The 20,008-nt window shown below is 36.2% G+C and overlaps 1 protein-coding gene across 4 annotated transcripts in view; it reads right to left on the bottom strand.

The window, feature by feature from the left end:
- Positions 1–20,008, bottom strand: part of LOC105146404 (uncharacterized) — a 207,480-nt gene that overhangs the window by 73,751 nt on the left and 113,721 nt on the right. For all 4 annotated transcript variants that reach the window (XM_087404043.1, XM_087404042.1, XM_087404044.1 and 1 more), the window contains one exon: positions 3,218–3,331. The gene's annotated coding sequence lies outside the window, so the exon portion shown is untranslated. The remainder of the gene's footprint in view (positions 1–3,217; positions 3,332–20,008) is intronic.

Genomic DNA, 20,008 nt, shown 5'->3' on the forward strand with positions numbered 1-20,008 from the left:
AGGTCGCCCCGATACTCGATACTGCCGTTTCACGCGCACGGTGAACGTGTTTATCGAAGATTTCTGGCGAAATGGGATACGTCCCCGATACATTCGCGCGCGATTATCGAACGCGACCGAAGTGAATACTTTTATAAAATCTGTATAGTCCATCTCTTTCGATACAACGACATTGATACAAGGAGAAGGTTCTATGTGATATTTCTCCCTATATTACTTAAAATATTAATAAATTATTGATTAATAATCTTAGGGCGATATATATATTCATAGTCTGTTCTTGTTTTAAAATCATCTTAAGTATAATAATTAATACTTTAAGATTACTAACTGTCTTCTGGTTGGCTTATGATATTTTAAGACTGTATTTAAAATAGTCTCAAATATAAGAGTCAACTATGAATACCGGTATTTAAGTATTATATTATTGTGTCAGATGGCATTGTGCAGAAGTTAATTCACTTTCATAATTTTGCAAAATATATTTTTCATGTCATCTAATTAATATTACTATTATTTTTATTATTTTAATAAAAATATCAATCCCAAGATAGTAATATATCGTGCCAAAGATATATCCCTCATTTTTATTCTAAATATGATGAAATGTATTTTCTACGTTATATTTTTTACGTTTAATTATTGATATATTAATTATTCATAATTTCTATTCGCTATTAGTGACAGTATAGATATTTCGCCAAAGACGAATTTTATTCTCATTCCAAATGCGCACTGCAATTTTCTAGAAGTGATTCATCCAATATTTGGACATATGTGAGCGGGTTGGCACGTGCATTTGAGACAGGAGTGCAATAGGAAAGAATCGATTCGCAGTCCCGACTTATTGCTGAAGTTTTCCTGAACAATTTCGCGCGGTGGATCGCATCGAGAAAATGAAAAAAGACGCCATGCAAGAAAACTTGGTTGATCTTTCATCGACGACGCAATTTCGAAAGTCCTAGACGAATTCTTAGCCGACAAAGGAAGGAAGCGGATCGGCGAGTTGTTCAGCAGTGAAAATTAGTGAAAATAAACGGCAGAAATTCTAACGCATTTGTGCTAAAATTCTTTCTGCGTTTCGTTAAAAAGAAAAAAAAACGCAAATATCTCCCATTGGTAAAATTTACAAAATTCAAATTAATCTCATGAAAGGGATCCATTTAAATTTCCCCATATAAAGAACATTTCTATTAAACAGCGCATCGGCAGCATTCATCGATTGAAACGTACACAGGTCTGTGCTTTTATGTACAACAATAAACCTGTTTATTTGCCTTAAATAAAATACGTTCATTTACGTTACGTCGAGCGTCCCGCAGAAAAGATTACACTAATCGTACTATACGTATAGCCGAAATAAATTACGCCAGAATAAATTACACCGAATTACAGTGGATTTTGCGTATGGTAGTCGTAACGCACGTGGTACATTCATCGATCGAAAGCGGAAAATACCCGTCTACTGGCGGATCATAAAGCGATCAGATTTGTTTAACCACGAACATGAGCAAGCACTTGCTCGCGAACGAGCGAAATACATGAGAAATACACGAGAAAAGCGCAAAGCATTTATGGTCCTCGTGATAGCGTGCCTTGAAGCACGATGAAGGAGAAGCGACGAAACATGAATAAATGCATCTCACCCGCTGCGCTTCTCCGCGCGGTGACAAAGAAGAAAAGCGTAGATCGAGAGAAATGGCATCTCCGGACGCGTGCGAACGCAAGCACGGCGACGACGGATAAAACTTTGTTTCCCAGGGAGAATACAACGAGGAATGGGCGCGAGGAGAGATGCCTCGGTCCATTCGATGCCAGGAATTCCCAGCGCGGCGATCCGGGCTGCGGAGCTCGCCGAAAAATGCAGTTGGAAGAAACGGTTTGTTGCGCTTACACGAGAAAGCTCCGCTATCCACCGGCGGCAGCCATGAATTTTGATGGATCTCTTTTACCCCCGCGGAGCTTTCGGCCGGAACGACGCTGATTTGCATTATGCAATTTACGCGCGCATAGTTTCAAGATATATACATGGCTGCGTGCTCACAAAAGAAGACGGCGAATCCCGTTTTGCCGCGTCTTTTTTTTTTCTCTCTTTATCTCTTTCCTTATATATCTTTTATCTTCGCCTCGATTCATGATCCCTCTCGGGCAATATAGTTGTGTATAATGCGATCGTTCGTGTTCCAAACACGCGTTGGTTTAAACGAAAAAATGATAAATGTGTAGTAAACATTATGCTCTTTTAGATGCAAATACATTCGAGGCAAGAATAAATATAAAAAGTTAATATAAAAGTACTTTTCGAACTATATATATTCTTTAAAAAGAGAATAATTTTTAATACATGTTAATAAATAACTTTGCATCTGACAAATAGTGAGATAATTCAAGTTTCATAATGTTAAATACAAATATGCATTAAAAAATTTATTTTTATATAACTTTTTTTTTATCATCTTGAATAGTTTATAGTTTGTCAACTGGAAATGTTAATTTCGTTGCATGTATATATATATATATATATAGAAAGAGACAGAGAAAAGTTTGTCGCAATTGGCACTGGTACAATCAAACTGTGAAAGCTCAAGGAAAGTGTCCTCATTGCTAACCAAACGAAATTCTAATGTAAACAAACCTATTTGTATTCTCTCCATTATCGCGCCGTGTGGCACTTTCGAAATTTCTTTCGTAATGATACAAACAATAAGTGATAATAATTATACATTTATTGCTATAGTCCATGATTTAAAAAAAAAACAATTAAGGAAAAAAAAATATATATGTATATATGTTATATTCCCACGCTTTGATAATTTTTCGCGAATAAAGTGTTCCGGATCAACGAAAAACATTTTTGAAAGTACTTTACAAATACATATACTTTTAAAATATTCAGCATCGTGTATTAGCACTCATAAGTAACGATTGAATTATGCGTACAAGATGTTATTAACGAATATAGATAATTTCAAATTCACAGACATCTGACGCAAGTCATTTTGCTTCGACGAACGATCCTTAATCTCTCTCGGGCGAAAGGATTAACGACTAATTACCGCCTCGCGTGTAAGGGCGTGCACAGCATGGGTATTTTCACGCTCGGGAGAACACGGCGATCCTGATTTTGTGCAGTAAAACACGAGAAGCGGACGGCGGACTATCTGCGCAACGTGAAGTATATGTACGTGTATACACAAGGTAAACGAAAGATTCCTACCTGGTGTGGCTGCAGGGTGTCGGGGACGGGCTTCGAGGCTATTAGCCAGCTGTGCTTACAGGGCGCATAAGCGCAACCTCCACCTCCGAGCTACGCCGGCTTTGTCTCTGCATCCTGAAGAGAAAAAAATAGCAAGATGAGTTTCACGTCAAGTTGCGCGTAAACCATACGTCTTGTAACTTATTCAATTAAACTCTAAATACGATAAAATAAAATCAAAGCTGGAAGTTCAGATCAATATATTCGAATGAACCATTTAACGTTAGAAAAATAACCGGGAAGTGATTAAAGGATTAGAAGGTTTGCGGGAGAACGTAGACGCGACCAGGTAATAGCGGCCAGGTGGTACTCCGAGTTTATATCGCTCGAAAGTTTATATTGGATTTCATATTTAATGCAACGCACACCGTCGACGTCGCCGCGTTGCGTCACGCCGCGGTACCGCCTCCAAGATAAATTATTTATGTCGCGATGCTTTGTCTTCGTCTGTTTCCGAAGGGTGGCGACGAGGTACGATGTCTGTTGAGAAAAACGGATGATCGGTGTAGAAACCGTGATAAAATCCCGCTGTGAGCGAAAATCGCGTCGATCTTTACGAGCTTTCGCGAGGGAGGGACGTGGAGACGCGCAGAATATTTCTTTGTCAAAGGAGAAGATTGAACCTCGATTCACCCTTCTATCGTACCATATAAGTGATCGCTATATTACGTCGAAGAGAATCACTGTGATATTATGTCGAATTGAAATACGCTTTTAAGAGCAAGAGTCCTGATTTAACAAAACCAAAATAACATTTCACGTCTACACGATAAAAAAAACATTTCGTATTTGTGTTGGAAATGATCCACTCAAGTCCTTGTTAACATTTTCAGTTGAATTTTTTATCATATTCGAGTGTTAATTGAACATAATGTGACTCTGTTATTTAAACAGTTTGTGTTAAATTTGTTTGTGTTTATATTCAACGTTCAAAATGACACAATTTATGAGTAAGTAAATAAATAATACAAAAATAATGTATCTTAAAAAATAAATTCTAAGCTGAATGAATAATTTAAAATGTGTCAATTTAACATATCATAAATGTCAATTTTATTTAAAAAAATATACCTCCACGGTTAATTTACGAATTATATCAGTATATTACTTTTTTATGTTTGTCTTCTTAAATGATACTTGTGTTACTTTTTAACGTATTCATCTAACGTTAAATTAACGCATTTGAGTGGACCGTTTGGGACACGTAAAATGTATTAAATTTAATACGAATTTTCCAACAGTAAATAAAGATCCAGAAGTAAATAAAACATTTGTAACTTAAAAACTGGAAAAATCTAATACATCAAGTACATTTGCTGCTGTCGAAACTCGGGAGAATGAACGGTAGGAATCTCGCGCGTAACGACGAGAAATATCGAGACGGTTTAATTGCTTATTCGCCGATGATGTTGCCGAAACTACGTACGACACGCGTATGAAAGAAGCATAATACACCCAACACCGTACGTGACAAGAGTTTTGCTTGCCGCTTACTTATTGACCAGAGAATGGCGCTTACGAAACCATTAATAACGCACAAGAGGGTAATTTCCCAGCCAAAGAGAGGGACGGTTGGCCCTTATATTGCCGCGCTGCTCTCGCGGCAGGACACAATGAAGAGCCATCAATTACCTCTTGGGTCCTTCGCGATCGAATGAAGCTATTAAGATGGAGCGGTACTGGTATCAAGCTCGTAATCCCCGTTACAGCTCTCCTCGCGGATGCTCCTCTTCCGCACGCCGACGCGGAACGACTTAATAACCATCCGGTGATAAGGATCGAGGATCCCACGTCGCTATTCGTCGGCTTTTTGTCACCGGTAACTTTCAAACGATAAAAATCGATCCGAGAAAGAAATCCCCGTGTATTAATTAGACGATGACTCGCGTGGTTTGTTACCTTAATTAAGCTCTCATCAATCGCCCCCGGATTTCATGTCTTTCACGCGGGAACACAAGCGAGGTACTTGCATTAGTGAATGGTCGATGAAAAAATATATACGTATGTATCATATATTCAAATTATAAACCTCTCTGTCAAATGAAAGTACACCCACGGAAAAGATTTCTGATTCTAATATTAAAATAGAATCGATATAGGGACAATTATATTTGTTGGAAGAAGAATATTTTACTCTTAAAAATGGAAAATTCTTAAATCTAAAATAAATTAATCAAACACGATCTGTTTTGTGCCAAATACTATAGTATCAGCATTTTGCGTTAGACTATCAGATAAAGATTTATTCTAAACGCAAGAATATATAAAATAAATTACTCTTGTCTCAAGACAAATAAGTCAACGTTATTTAATTTGAAGGGGAAGAATAGAAAATATCGATTTAACTTTAATATAGTTTTATTTTTATATTGCATATAAAAAAATCGCGATAAGATCAAATATGAATGTTTTTTATCTCGTTATTAGAAATTCTTTCCGAGGGAGGTATTTTTTTTATTAAATTTCATCGGATTTTATCCGATGATGAAAAGTGAAAGCGTACAGCGGGATCAGGATTTCGAAAAACATTTTGCACCCCAAAAGTCTTTCCGAAACTAAAGTTTCGGAGAAGGGGAAACGGACGATGATTAGCGAAGAGACTGGAGCGCGTGGCAGCGATGCATCGATTTATTTCCGCTTGAATGAGAAGGAGGCGGAGACGGCGGATTTATAGGATTATCGATCGCAAACTTGTCAACGTCAGTCCGTTGCCGTACCATTTGAACTCCCCAAGCCCGGCGGAACGTTCCGCGTTTACATTTTTCCAAAGCGCCCGACACACAATCGCCGACGCGGCGATCGTTCCCTCCATTGTTCGCGCGCGAGTTCGCGAGTTCGCGCGTCCGCTCGCCGGCGCTGCTCGCAATTTGTATCTGCCGCTCCATCCCGACCTGCTGTGTTATTAACCAAAAGCAGACCGCGCGAGATACATCCACGGCGCTGCCTACAGCCCGATAAATCTTATTACAAAAACGCACACGGAGATACGGCTCGAGCTGTAATGGGCGCAAATATAAGTACGTTCTTTCTGCAAACGTAGTTGCTACCCACGAGCAGTCGTTACGATACAAATAATCGATTGGATTTCATTCCACGTGATTCGTAGGTGTAAATATGTTGGTTGAATTTTATCAAATTATTCATAAATTGCGCAAATTGTGTTACCATAATGTTAATCCGTTAATAAACCGATGACGATCACAATGAAATTCAAGTAGTCTCTCGTTCTTTACTAAACAGTTATCTTTCTAGAATAATTCTTTAATAACAATACTTTCTTTTGTGCTTTGGTTTATTAAGTCTATCGAATTATTTATTTCTATCACGAATTTACAAAAAGTTTGTGCCTTTGTTAGTTCGAAAAAGAGAGAAAGAAAAGGGATATGATTATAATTATTAATTATTTAATTGTAATTATAAAATAATTCCTCTCAATTCTATTAATAATGGTAATGAATTGCGAATAAAAAACTTCTAATATGAAGAACTCTTTCGACAATTGGTCGATATTTTTGCTGTAAGTAAATACACGAAGAGAACGATTTTCCAATTATCAAGTAACCAATAATATAGAGAGAGCAAGCATCAGTTGAACGTTACTTTTTCTTCTTTCGTATCAGCGATTTTTAACGTAATAAAGAGCAAATAACTCGTAGAAACCGATATCTTCTAATCCAATCATATTACTATACGTACGTTGTACAAAATAACAAACATTAACAATAAAAAATAATTATGTACTAAAATAAATTTTGCTTATGCTCGTTTTTTATAAAGTAATTCAGAGAATATGGTGGATGAAATGTAATCTCATATTAGAGCAATTATCAGTATCAGATAATTTATATAAACCTACTTATAATTAATACGATTAACACAAGGATATGATTATAATTATTAGAAATAATAAATATAGGAGGTTTTAACCGCTAGATGACATATACTAAACAAATTTTTAAATTCAACTTTCTCGAAAACGACGTTCCGTAAGAGAAAAGAATGTTGTCACTCTTTTCACTTACTTTAAGATCACATTATTCTCCAGTTGTAAGACGAACTGCTCATTTCTCACTCATTCTATACTAGCTGACAAGTAGAGTCTCATCGCAATTACAAGAATCGACAATTGTGACTCAGATCGCCGTTCGAAGAAAATAGATTATATTATGTCGGATGATTTATTTAATTAAATCAAGTGTGCAAACTTAAGAAGATAAACTCGACTTTGCAGTCGCGTGCTTTGTGATGAGAAATAAAAAAAAAATCATTTTCCTACTCTCTGTGACGAGAAATGAAGAAGTCGGTCTCTACCGCGCTCGATTCGTTTTTCATGTTATTTTCTGCGACCACACCGTTTGGCGACGCTATCCTCAAATAAATTTAAATGTCCTCGGAACTTGCTCCCGCTGACTCAGGCTCTCACGTATATGGCCCGCGAAAAGTGCGGAATTTTCTCCATTTCGACGATGAGAACTTTTTTAAATCTACGCATCTAAAAATCTTTCTCCGCCTGGGAAAAGCTATCGACAGAAAATAGAATGCAATTACTTTTTACGCAAACGTTTGTGTAAATACACAAAACTAAATATTAAGGAGCCATTCCCTCCTGCTCGTTTTATTGCGAAAGAAATAAATTGGTATCATTTGAAAAATTAGTTATTCTTGAAACCTTTCATTGTTGTAATTAAGACTTTTTGTGTTATGTTAAATTTCTTGTTGAAGTATGTGAACGTAATTTAATATATACGAGAACCACGCACGTGGTGGATAAGCGGAAGTAAGGAAAAAGTGAGATGAAATACTGCAAGAGAAAACTCGGTGGGAAAGGGTTGGTGGAGTGAGAAATGGGTGGACGAAGAGAGTTTGTTGGAACGGTGGCGACCGCTTTTAGCCACCTACTTCTAACCCGTTCTTTCGCCGCGCTCGATTAATTACTAAAGTTCAGTGCGAAAACATCGGCCCGTTTATTCACGAACTTATTAGTAGTCTATTACTTACTTACGACTGTTCCAATATTGGAAATCAAAATCGTCTGAGTTATATAATTAAATTCAATGAAATGAAATTAAGAGCCCAAATATTTTAGTACACAAGAGTTTGAATGACAAATTGATATATATATATATATATATATATATATATATATATATATATATATAATAAATATTGAATAAAAAAATAAATATAAAATTTCCAAACTAATGCTATAAAGTTATAAAACATAAAAATTCATTTTTTTCCGCTGTAATAGATTTCTTCAATAAAAGAAAAAAACTTTTATAATTAAAAAACTGTTAAGAGATATCAATTCCCACCCCTCCCTCTCTCTCTCTCTCTCTCTCTCTCGTGTGCACGTCTACAATACAGAATATTCCAACAATCGCGCATTTCAGCAATTAACGATTCACAGTTACAGCATCGTCGTCATCGCCAGCAAAGGAAGGACCGGTCAAGGCCTTCCAGCTCGCTAATTGACGCAGTCTCTTTGAGGGATTTTCAAGGAAATGCATCTGTGTAAATTAACCGGCCATATTACGCTCTTTAACGAGCGACGACGAGAAACGTAGACTTTGCACGAATCTCAACTAGATAACAAACCACGTGAACGACGAGAAAAGACGGGTCTCGCTAATTGGTTCCACTAGAGGATCCACAGGTACAACTCAGCAGGATTTATGATATTGTACCGTCCGATCTATATAGCCAGGCTAAAATCGCGAACTCTCACTGACATTTCCCAACCACTCATAGATAAATTTCTCGAGAACGAAAAAGATATCGCAAATGACAGAAGACTTTACGATCTCACAGATCAACAATACAAATTATTCTTTAATAAACGCATTAAGCATCCGCATGTCGTGTGGACACTCCGAGAGCGTATCTTTTTTTTTTTTCCCTCTCATTTTATACTTCCCATATGCAAATGTAATAACTGTTGCCTATTACGCTTAACGTTAGCAGCATATCCTCGGACCATGGAAAACGCGATACTTTCGAAACGTACGTGTAACGCGCATCATTAACGCGTTACACGTACGTTAAACACGCGCGTGCTCGTTGCCCACGAACTTGGAGAACGTCGAACGCATGACATCACTCGACCTCGCATCTGCCGCTCTATTCCCGACTCTCGCACGCCCAGGCGGTTAGGTAATACTTAATGGGTTATATACGCGGGTAAATACACGCGCTGGCCTCGTTACCGTCGTCGTCGGCGCGAGGTATCACGTGAAAAAGAATCAATCCGAAGAGGGAAATAATTCAATTGTGGTATCTCATCCTCCGAATCACGACTACGTAACTTTGTGCAATAAAGTAACACGTATACCCCTTTTAATAGATAGATATCGTATCAAAAAGACGATAGATTATCTGTAATTTCTTTTTCTTGAGAGCTAGATAAAAAGTTTCTCAGAATCATTCGACTCTCTGTCCTCTACTTGCTAAGACGATGTAAGAGAAGTAAGAAAATAATAATTCTTCAAGAAAACAAAAGAGTAACTGTTGATCTGTGTGTTGGGGTCTGAAACGATGAATTTACTTACAAATTTACGCCGTATTGTCGCGCGGCTGCAAGCGAAGTGATAAAACATCATCGAATTTATCGGCGTCAAGAGAGAAACGCTGGATCCAGTGGCCGACGTTAATTACTCCGCGGCTCGAACGCAAATTAGTTGCCCGTTACAGCCGTAGCGCGCCACGGGTACATTTATTTCAGGCGTGAGATTCGTTATCGATTTGTTTCCGCTACGACTGGAGACTCTCGATTAGCGTCGACAACAATACACAATCCACACGCTACACCGGTCGTAATTCGCAAATATGCATAAACATTCAACAAATTTTCTGCGTGAGATTAAATTCGGCTCGTTTCAACAGCTTTTAATATTAGCAAAATTAAAATGAGAACTCTACAATTTATTTATATCCTCCGTTGTATTATTAGATTGCTGAAAGTTTAGCGTTTTTTTTTTTCCCGACAAACTCTTATAGTAAATAAAGTTAGAAAATCAAAGTTCTTCAAAAGGTGTTTTTTCTTTAAGTAAAAAAATAATCTACCGAAGCTTATTGCGGCAATTTAGCATTTATTCTTGCTACAGTCTTATTATCAACTTGATTTAAAAAATATAAGGTCCGTATTCAGAATATTTGAAATGCTATGATATATAATATGTAACTATATATAATACATAACATATTATAATATTTATACTAACGATACTAACGATCTATACTAACGATAAGCGCGTTTCTGAATATAGGCCTATTTTTGTGAAAGCGATATATCATTGTGATATTTGTGCGATAAGTTATACTATAATACAGCGGGCAATTTTCGTAACAAGCACATGAATTACAAATGTTTACGACGAATCACGATGCTGTTCTCTTATGCTTTTATACTTCGTAAATAAATTCACCTGTGAGAGTATTACGGTAGCTCGAATATATCTGAATATTCCCACAAACTTCTCCACTTCTCGCGAAAGATATCCCGCAGCATCCCCTAGCTGTTCTTTTAATTAAAAAGTTTCGCGCTAGAAATGGAAGTCCAGAGGTAAGATTCCTGTTGATCGTCCATTAAGCAAACTTATCGAATGAAATCGCGATGTAATCCTAGTTACAAAGAGCCGCGGCCTGTTAATCCCGTACATTGGTAACATTCGTAAGACGGATTCACATCTGTATTCATAATATCTATAGAAAAAGACTAAAAGAAATATGCGCATTTATTATCTACCTTCTGTTCCCTCTGTTTCTATTTCTCCTTTTTAAGGCAGATTAAATTTCCTTTTTTATAAAACTAAAGCTTACTTTACAGACTTGTTATTTCATAAGAGAAACTTTTAATAAAAGCAATTAGATTTAAAACAGTATATACGTGGAAAATCGTTTTACTAAAAAATGACAACTTTAATAATTTAATATAAATTTTTAAAAAACAGACAGCGTTAATATTATAGTTTAATATAAGTTTAGTAATAATTATAGACTTATATAAATTATCATCTGATACTAATTGCTCCAATACGAGATTACACGCCATCCTTTAAGTTATTTCAAATTATTTAATAAAAAAAAATAAGCAAATAAATTTACATTGGTACACAATTATCTTTTATTGTTTCTACGACAAATACAATTAATCGATTAATGTCGAAACAAATAAAAAAGGAAAAATATATATTTGCAATTTTTTTTTAGCTCTATCTATCGATCTATCAATTCAGCAAAAGATTGGCAATCAGATACGCATGAAGGAAAGAAGGGGGATGGAAATAAAGTTGAGAACACACGACAGCGGAGAGAGAAAGAAGATTGGATTGGTCCTGATCTTCCTTTAACGACGGAGGAAAGTTAAGTGAGACTACCGGCGAAAAGATGAAAGAGTGGAAAGCAGAGGAGAAGAGAGGAGGAGGTTTGCAGCAAACCCTCGGGCAAAGTCACGGGATAACGGAGAATATTTCCCTCTCGAAAATCGCGTACGGTGCTCCACAGCTCGTTATAAGTTGCTCGTCCTCCGCCTCCTCCTTATAACAGCGCCCACGTCACGCCCGCTGCCATAAGGCAATTTTTCCAGATTTTACGAACAAATCTCGCGAAAGGTCACGATAAGAGACCGTAATGCGCAATCGCGATTTATTATTATACAATACATTGTAAGAACGGGATACGTTCTTGCATCTACATTGGTATAATAAATTATCTCGATCGAGCGATTATACTTATTTCAGCGGATCTAAGCCAGCTTTTCACGTTTTCCGAGTTGACGAGCGGAACATAATTTGACACAAAGCTGCAACATTGCGCGGAGGAGTAATGTTCAAATTCCGTAATGTTTAAATATACACTCGCGGAGCGAGAACTTCATTTCGAAACTCTTGGCGTCGCTAGATCAGTGACTTGGGAATATCGAGAGAAGCAACGCCACGTTCGAGAGTCACTGGAAAGACAAAACGAATCGAACTCTGTCCCACAGTTCCATGTACCTGACCTGACGTCACCAGTTATTTATGCACCACCGAGTAACGGCTGCTCGCCGATTTCGCCGGTCGCCTAAGAATACACACGTACGCATTCTTTCTCTTTCTCTCTGCTTCTCGCCTTCTTTCTCGTACCGCCTCTCTGTTCTCCATGCGACTAGAAGCGACTACAAAGAGACAGTGCAACTGACTCAATCAACTCTCGTCGTCACGAATACTTGTGTTTGACTGTATGGAGGAAAAGCCCACGCAACTTCGGAACTCCCGTTCATAAGAATGGGAATGATACTGTATACGCAGAGCCATCGGAATATTGCGATACACAACAATTAATCGAAATCTCGTAATTACACGTAGTCAACAAAGTAGTTTCTCTTCCGCAGATGAAACAGAAATGATCCAGAACTCTTAGTCCTAATTTAGTTCGCAAGTAAGAAGACATAGAGAAGAGATTCTATCTCTGTCATCCGTTATGAAATATCATATTACATAACAGTACATTACATCAATAACACTTTTTCCTATTGATCTCACAGCCATTATCCTTTAACGTCCCACTGTATTCTCATGCTTATGTGTTCTCACGAATACACGTGTTTCCATCTCCGAGTTTCAGTTTTCCTCGAAACGTGATGAACGGATTAACGTTAAATATTGACAGTCGGAGTTTTCTGGTAGTTGAACAATTCAGAGAGACTTTGCTAGAATTTTAAATTTATTCGAAACAGTTCGAATCTAATTCAGAAAAATTAGTGAAATCAAACAGTATGTTGTAAAAAAAGAAAATTAGAACATTAAATAAACAAAAACTACAATACTTAATTTCCACTTGCGGTAAATACTGATTTCAAACAACTTCTTTCTTTAGCATTGCAAATCGATTAAACAATTAGAACGATGCCAACTATTCAGACACAGATGTTTATACAATACTTCAAAGTTCGAACTGTTCCACCCAATTCGTTCAAATCCATACTGTGAATCCGTAATCTAATTGAAATTTCCGTGTGAGGATCGCAATGTAGAGAACGCTTAATCGTTCTGTTATCATCGACTAATCAATAGTTGACCTCGATTAGATATTATCATGAAAACACTAGAAACAGTCACTTAGATATTAATTCCGTTCCTTCACTAACCGATAAACTCCATTTTCTAGCCAAAGTCAATGCCACGGTATGTTCCTGCCATACGTTGAAGAATTTTTAGTCCCTTGATTATGTACAAAAAAAATACAATTTATTCAATTATTAAATCATTTCTGCGCTGAAAGTTAATCTTCATGAATGTATTTTCTGTCGTATCGGTATTGTCCAACGTTTAATTTCCGTTTTTAAAAAAATAATAAAAGTTACCACGTAACTGCGGAAATTATATTCTGTAAAACTCCTATAAATTTATTCTATATTTCAAATATAATATAAAAATTTAAGAAAACGAAATACATTAAAAAGTTCGAAGAAAGTCTCATTTGCTTTGTAACATCCTATGTGTGTATCGTGAAACGTATAGTAAAAACAAAAAATATTCGTACAAGGAAATTTATTATTAAAAAAGGCTTATTTGTAAGAAAATAAACATTAATTAGCAATTTTATACAATGAATATATTCTATATAAATAAAAGAGTAAAAAAGCCACACGCTGGATGTCGTTAACAAAAGTCATATATTTAAAAATTCCTCAAGTTGACAAGACAACAATCGTTCTGTATTAACAAGCAAAGCGACACGAAGCGGTTGCTTATCGATTTTGTACCACCATCCCCTCTCAGACAATTCGTTTCTTACTCTCTTTTCTCCATTTTCTTCATAAGTATAAATACAACTATAACTTATGACACAGACAGATGTTAAAATTATTTCATACAAAAATGTTCTCTCTCCTCGTCATTGAATTTCACACAACTTTGCTTGATATATCATAGGTACGTATATTCGCACTATTATTCTATTTTATTTAATTTTTAATCTAATCTTATTCATCATGTTTCCTGTTAGAACTAATTTTGTGACATACGGCAATCGTAATTAAACTAAAGATACGAAGATTAGCTTGACGTAATAAAGGATCGACATTGAGCTAAAAATCTGTAATTTTACGCTTTGCGTTTAATTAAATGTAATTAACTTTGTTGTAATTAAACTTATTTTATCACGTTGAATCAAAATTGTTGTGACTTCATTATTTTCGCACATCTTTGTCTGATATCATAAGTATGTTGTACTATTATTTAATTTTATTTAATCTAATCTTATTCATGATATTTCCTATCAGAACTTGATAATTTTATGATACACGGCAATCTTAATTAGATCAAATACATGAGGATTAACTTGACGAATTGATCGACATTGGCTCAACTCTTGCCGGAAAATCGGTTATTTTACGTTCTGCATTTATTTATGTAACTAATTTTGTTGTGTGACTTCATTATTTTACTTATTTAATAATAATAATAATGTTTATGTTTATTTATGTCAACTTGAGGAATTTTTAAATATATATGATTTTCGCTAACATCCAGCGTGTAGTTTTTTTGCTCTTTTATTTATATATTGTATATTTAAGTCACGTATATTTAAGTCCAATTTAACGAACACATTCTGTTCTAATATAAACAAACAAACTTCGTATGTATTCCTGATTTTAGAAGCTAAATTTCTCGACTGTACGAATACTTTTTGAGCATCCAAACAATACATTTTTAATTTTCGCTTATTTTTCAGATGATATATTTTTCTATAATTAATACACATCTTTTTGGTATATATAATTTTAAGAAACATACAGTATATTTATTCTTTATGAATAAATTGTTAATCACCCAACAAGAAATGATCGTCAACTAAACGTCGAATCAACGTCAAATTGATGTTAAAAATCATCGAATTTATATCAATACGATGATTCATTTCTCGCTGAATAATGTTTACTTTTTAAACGTAAAGTTTTTTTCTTAAAAAAATATTTTCTCTGTACGAATACTTTTGGTATTCACTGTATTTAATCACTGAATTAAATACACATCACTATCCTAGATAAAACATCTATCATGACTATCAAGCGGTTCTAATCGAAGATGTGTGCCGCTTTTATCGCCAAACCTTGCAACGCTATAAAAATTTCCCGATGCAGATAAATCGGGGACGCCTCGTGCGTTGCTTACCAACACAAGCACAAGCACGTATAATGTCACGCGATACATCAATAACAAGAATTATTAACGCTTACGTGTGCAGGGCACGCGATGCCAGGAAATCGGCGTGTGTTAAATCAACGCGAACTAATGCTTTTAGCCAGCTTCGAACGACATCGCAGTCGCTAAAGCGTTTTCCATATATTATTATCGATATCAACGTTCATCAGAGAGAGAGAGAGAGAGAGAATTCTCATATTTCAAAATACGCCTGAACTTTACTTCCTTTTAATCTCTTTTACCATATGCACACTCTTAATTAAAAAATGTATTTAAATCACTGTGATGGATTTAAATCACTACGACTGCTTTCTCTCTCTATTTCCCAATATCCTTTTTTTCTTTGAGATATAATTCCAGCGTAACGGAATAGTATGAAGCGTAACGGAAAAGTATGGTAAAGGAAAAATAAAGTGGCTCTTGAATCGCGAGAAACTCACGATGAACGAGGAAATCCGCGTAATTTATGCACGTCGGCAGATAAAACTAAATTAATGCGCGTACGGCCACCTGCAGTCTGCAGGATAATAATCAACCATCAGCCATGTCGGAAAAGATTATCGTAAATTCCATCATTTGCCCGAATCGTCGAACGTCATTTTCGTTCTCTCTTTTTCATTCTCTTTTTCTCTTCTCCTCCCCCCCCCCCCACCTCTCTCTCACAAACCTGCCGACTTCGATTCGCCGCCGATATCGAGTTCCGGGATTTACTCGTGCGAGAATGGACTCCGGAATTTTCGCGTAATGTAAAACGCGTACTCAGTTCGTATGAATTCCGCCACTGTCTCCTCCTATTTCCCTTCGATCCTCCCTCTTCTCTCACTCTCTCTCCCTTTCTCCCTCTCTTTCTATCTAGTCAGTTTCCCAGAATCCCAGACCCGAGCTCGCGGCTGTAGCGCGCCGTTTCCCTTTGTTTTCCTATCCTCCTTCCGTTTTTCGTGTCTCTCCTTTTCCGTTTCGCCGCGCCGGCCGCATTCACGCGTCGCGCGGCACCGTTTTCCCGCGGATAAAAGCGCCATGGCGATTACGAGGAACGGGAATTCACGCGACCGCGATTTACGGGCCCTCTGTGACCATCGAGGATCGAATACTCACCGCGAATTTACCGTGCCTTTTAAACACGCAGTTTAGGAAAAAAAAAAAACACGCGGTGTTGATCGTTTTCCAATCGCCATAGCAAGCGTAAACTAAGAGCGTTTCTGTTCTCGAAAAAAAAAAGATGTTACGTATATAATTCGTCAAAATCAACTGTGTCGACATTCCTCACCTCTGCTCACTGTATTTTCACACAGAAAGAACGATTTTGCTGAAGTGTCTAAAAATTTAGCTAGATACAGATTTGAAAATAATTTTGTTCAATCAACAAAATAATTAGGAAACAATATAATGCAAATAATTTTAACATTCTATTAATCAGCTTGATATATATATATTTATTGAGTACATATTTATTTTGATAGTCGAATAAAATTATTTTCAAATCTGTATTTACCTCAAATTTACACTGAAAAAGTGATAGCTGCTAAATGTTGAGTGCAATAATACCAATCAAATATTTCGATTAATATAATCAAAAATAATTTTGCTTTCTTAAATATTTAGCAAGTATTACCAAACTGTTGGTTACATTATTATGTTTGATAATATTTACTAAATATTGAAAGTAAAATTATTTTTTATATTATATTAATATTTTATATTATATTTTTATATTAATCGAACATTTAATTGGCATTTCATTCAACATTTGATAGTTACCATTCAAATTCTTTTTTTCAATGTATTATAGATACTTCAGCAAAACTATTCTTTGAATGCACTAAACTAATTTAAATCTGGCTATACGAAACATTTAATGTTAACAAAAATTCATTGAGACGCATATAAGATGTTTTACGAGATCATAAAACGACATACATATACTATAGAATAACGAGTAAGGCAACTTCGTTATTCCATTGCGGTTGGTTTTGCGGTCGGTTTCGCTACTACAGTTGATAGTCGCAAACCGAGAATTCAACGCATGGCGCCCGTTACAAATCGACATTATTTCGAGAACTGAGTCGTAGCCAGCGACCCTGCATTCCCTCAGATTGGTATTTTAATAAGCCCGTCCCGCGTCCCGTAGTGCGTCCTCATCTCGCGGGACAAGGACGAGAGAACTTTCATTCTATCGCGAAGGTACTCGGGAAAAGTACTTGGAACGACGAGAAATCTCTGGCGTACGTATAATTCGATTTATCTGTGACAATATAATATATTCACCACACGTCACTCGAATTAAAGCTACTAAATTATTAATAATAAATCTGAAGCGAGAAAAAAATTTCTGAAATATATAGAATATCATTAAAAAAGTATACGGCATAATTATTGAAAACGTCTCTGAATATAACATTTTTCGTACAAAATTAAATTAAAAACTTCGAGGTACTTGTTCTTTCTAGAATATCACAGATGAAATTAAAAAAGGGAAGAATTGAACATCTCATTAACATCTCTTATTAACAATAAGATCGAGACATTTTCGTAGCTCATATATTTCCATGATCGTCATTTAGTATGTTTATTCAATTATCTCAGGACCAAGAATATTTTCAAAAATCTCACTGTAACAACATCCGTAGAATTTAATTTTGACGAAGAATATAGACGGTTCAGAGATCATTCATGAAACTCGCGCGTGAGTCACTTCCGAAAACTTCAATATATCGGGTAAGAGTTATAAAGTATCCTTCAATAACCATCTCCTCGAGATAACCGCGTGTGCTCAATTGACTCTGCCGTGCGATTCGTTCTGCATCAGGACAACGAATCTCGTTCATATTGGCCGATCGATATCTCGCTCCCTTGCGATCTCCACTCTCGAGAGTGATATTCTTTTCTGCGTCTCGAGCATCTTCCAAATCGTCATATACGCCCTTTCTGACGCTGATAGGCAGAAGGGGAAAATGCGAGAAAAAGGCTCGCCGGGGCGTGCTTTATACATTCCTCCTTCATTCTGTCGGAGATTAATATTATTCCTGCCGCGTGCGCATGGACTCATCCCATACCCGCCCAACGAACGTATCTATTCGTGTCTCGCCAGAATTTTCCCGTAGGAGTAACCTTAAGATGACAAGAAACGCAACCGGGCTCTCCAAGCTTGGCATCCTCCGGCCGATTTTCCCAGACCGAAGCACGATCTCGTACGTTCCGAAGGGAACGCTTAAAACTTGTCCGGGACTCATCTCGCGAATAGCTCGTGAATCCGCCACGTGAGCAAGAGTTCGTACATCGGTTAATGCGACGGTTGTGTTGTCGGTGTGACTCGATTTCTCGATTCAGTAAATTGAAGAAGAGACGACCCAGCTCGAGTTCCCGAATCGATCGCGAACGATAATTTTTGGACTGGGTTCGTCGACGTCTATCCGCCGTGCCGCGGTAAAAGCTTGATCAAATTCACGTGGAAAACTACGGTACTGTAATCACTGTCAGGGATAATAGTAGCCTCGAGCGTAATAGCCACGTCGAAATTTCCGCCGCTCACCGCGGCTAATAACGTATGAAATGAGCGCTCCATTACCCGGAACACACTTCTCGACGAGCGTTTATTAATATTGGAAAATCCGTATCTCGACGATCGCGGTAGCCGATAGTAAATTCCGAAACCGCCCGTTACAACACAGCGACCCCGAGATCGGTACGCTGCTCTCGGATGTGGCGAGCTATCGCTATTCCGCGCTCCATTTTCTTCCGAGTCGCTGAATAAAGTTAAACGCACGAAGCACCATCGACGAAACGTCACGCCGTAATTTTAGCGGAGAGAGATATATTATATTTACTGAATTCGAGAAATATGATAAGAGAAATTTATTTTTGTAGCATTCGTTTCGCGGCAAGTTGACAATCTGCTAGAGTAAATGTTAATTAATACTTTTTTTTATGTTTTACGATTGATATTTCGCATGATCGTAATCATAATTTCGAATTGTCAATAAATCATAATTTGATTTAGATTTCCACAAAATAAAAAAATATCAGCAATAGACAGAAAGAAAAAGAGAATACAAAAAAAAAATTATTAATTTATAATTATTATATCATAAATTTTATACCAAAAACATGACAGTGAAATACCTGAAATACCTGGAATAGTTTCATTTTGAAATACAGTTCAATAAATACATTTGTATTAAATCAACTAAAAATATACTCAGCTAATTGTATAAAAAGAAGAATAATAACGTGAAATATGACGCTAATAAAATATTGTATAACTTTCGTGAAATATTCCGTAATATTACATAACAGTGAGAAGGCAGTGGATTTCAGAATCTTATTAAATGAATTAATTAAAACAAAAGAATAACTTTTATTTCGAATTATACAAATGGATAGACTATGAAAAATTAGAATAACATTAACTTATTTAAGAACATAAAAATGTATCAATTAATACTCATTATTTTTTTTACTAAATTAAAATATACTATCTAATAGAAAGATATTTTTAGGTCTTTTAGTTATGTTTATAAAATGTATATTAAAAAAAATTTTAAATATGTATATGCTTCTTGTTTCAGTT

The sequence above is a fragment of the Acromyrmex echinatior genome, chromosome 3 (genome assembly GCF_024713525.1).
Source record: "Acromyrmex echinatior isolate Ae372 chromosome 3, ASM2471352v2, whole genome shotgun sequence".
NCBI lineage: Eukaryota > Metazoa > Arthropoda > Insecta > Hymenoptera > Formicidae > Acromyrmex > Acromyrmex echinatior.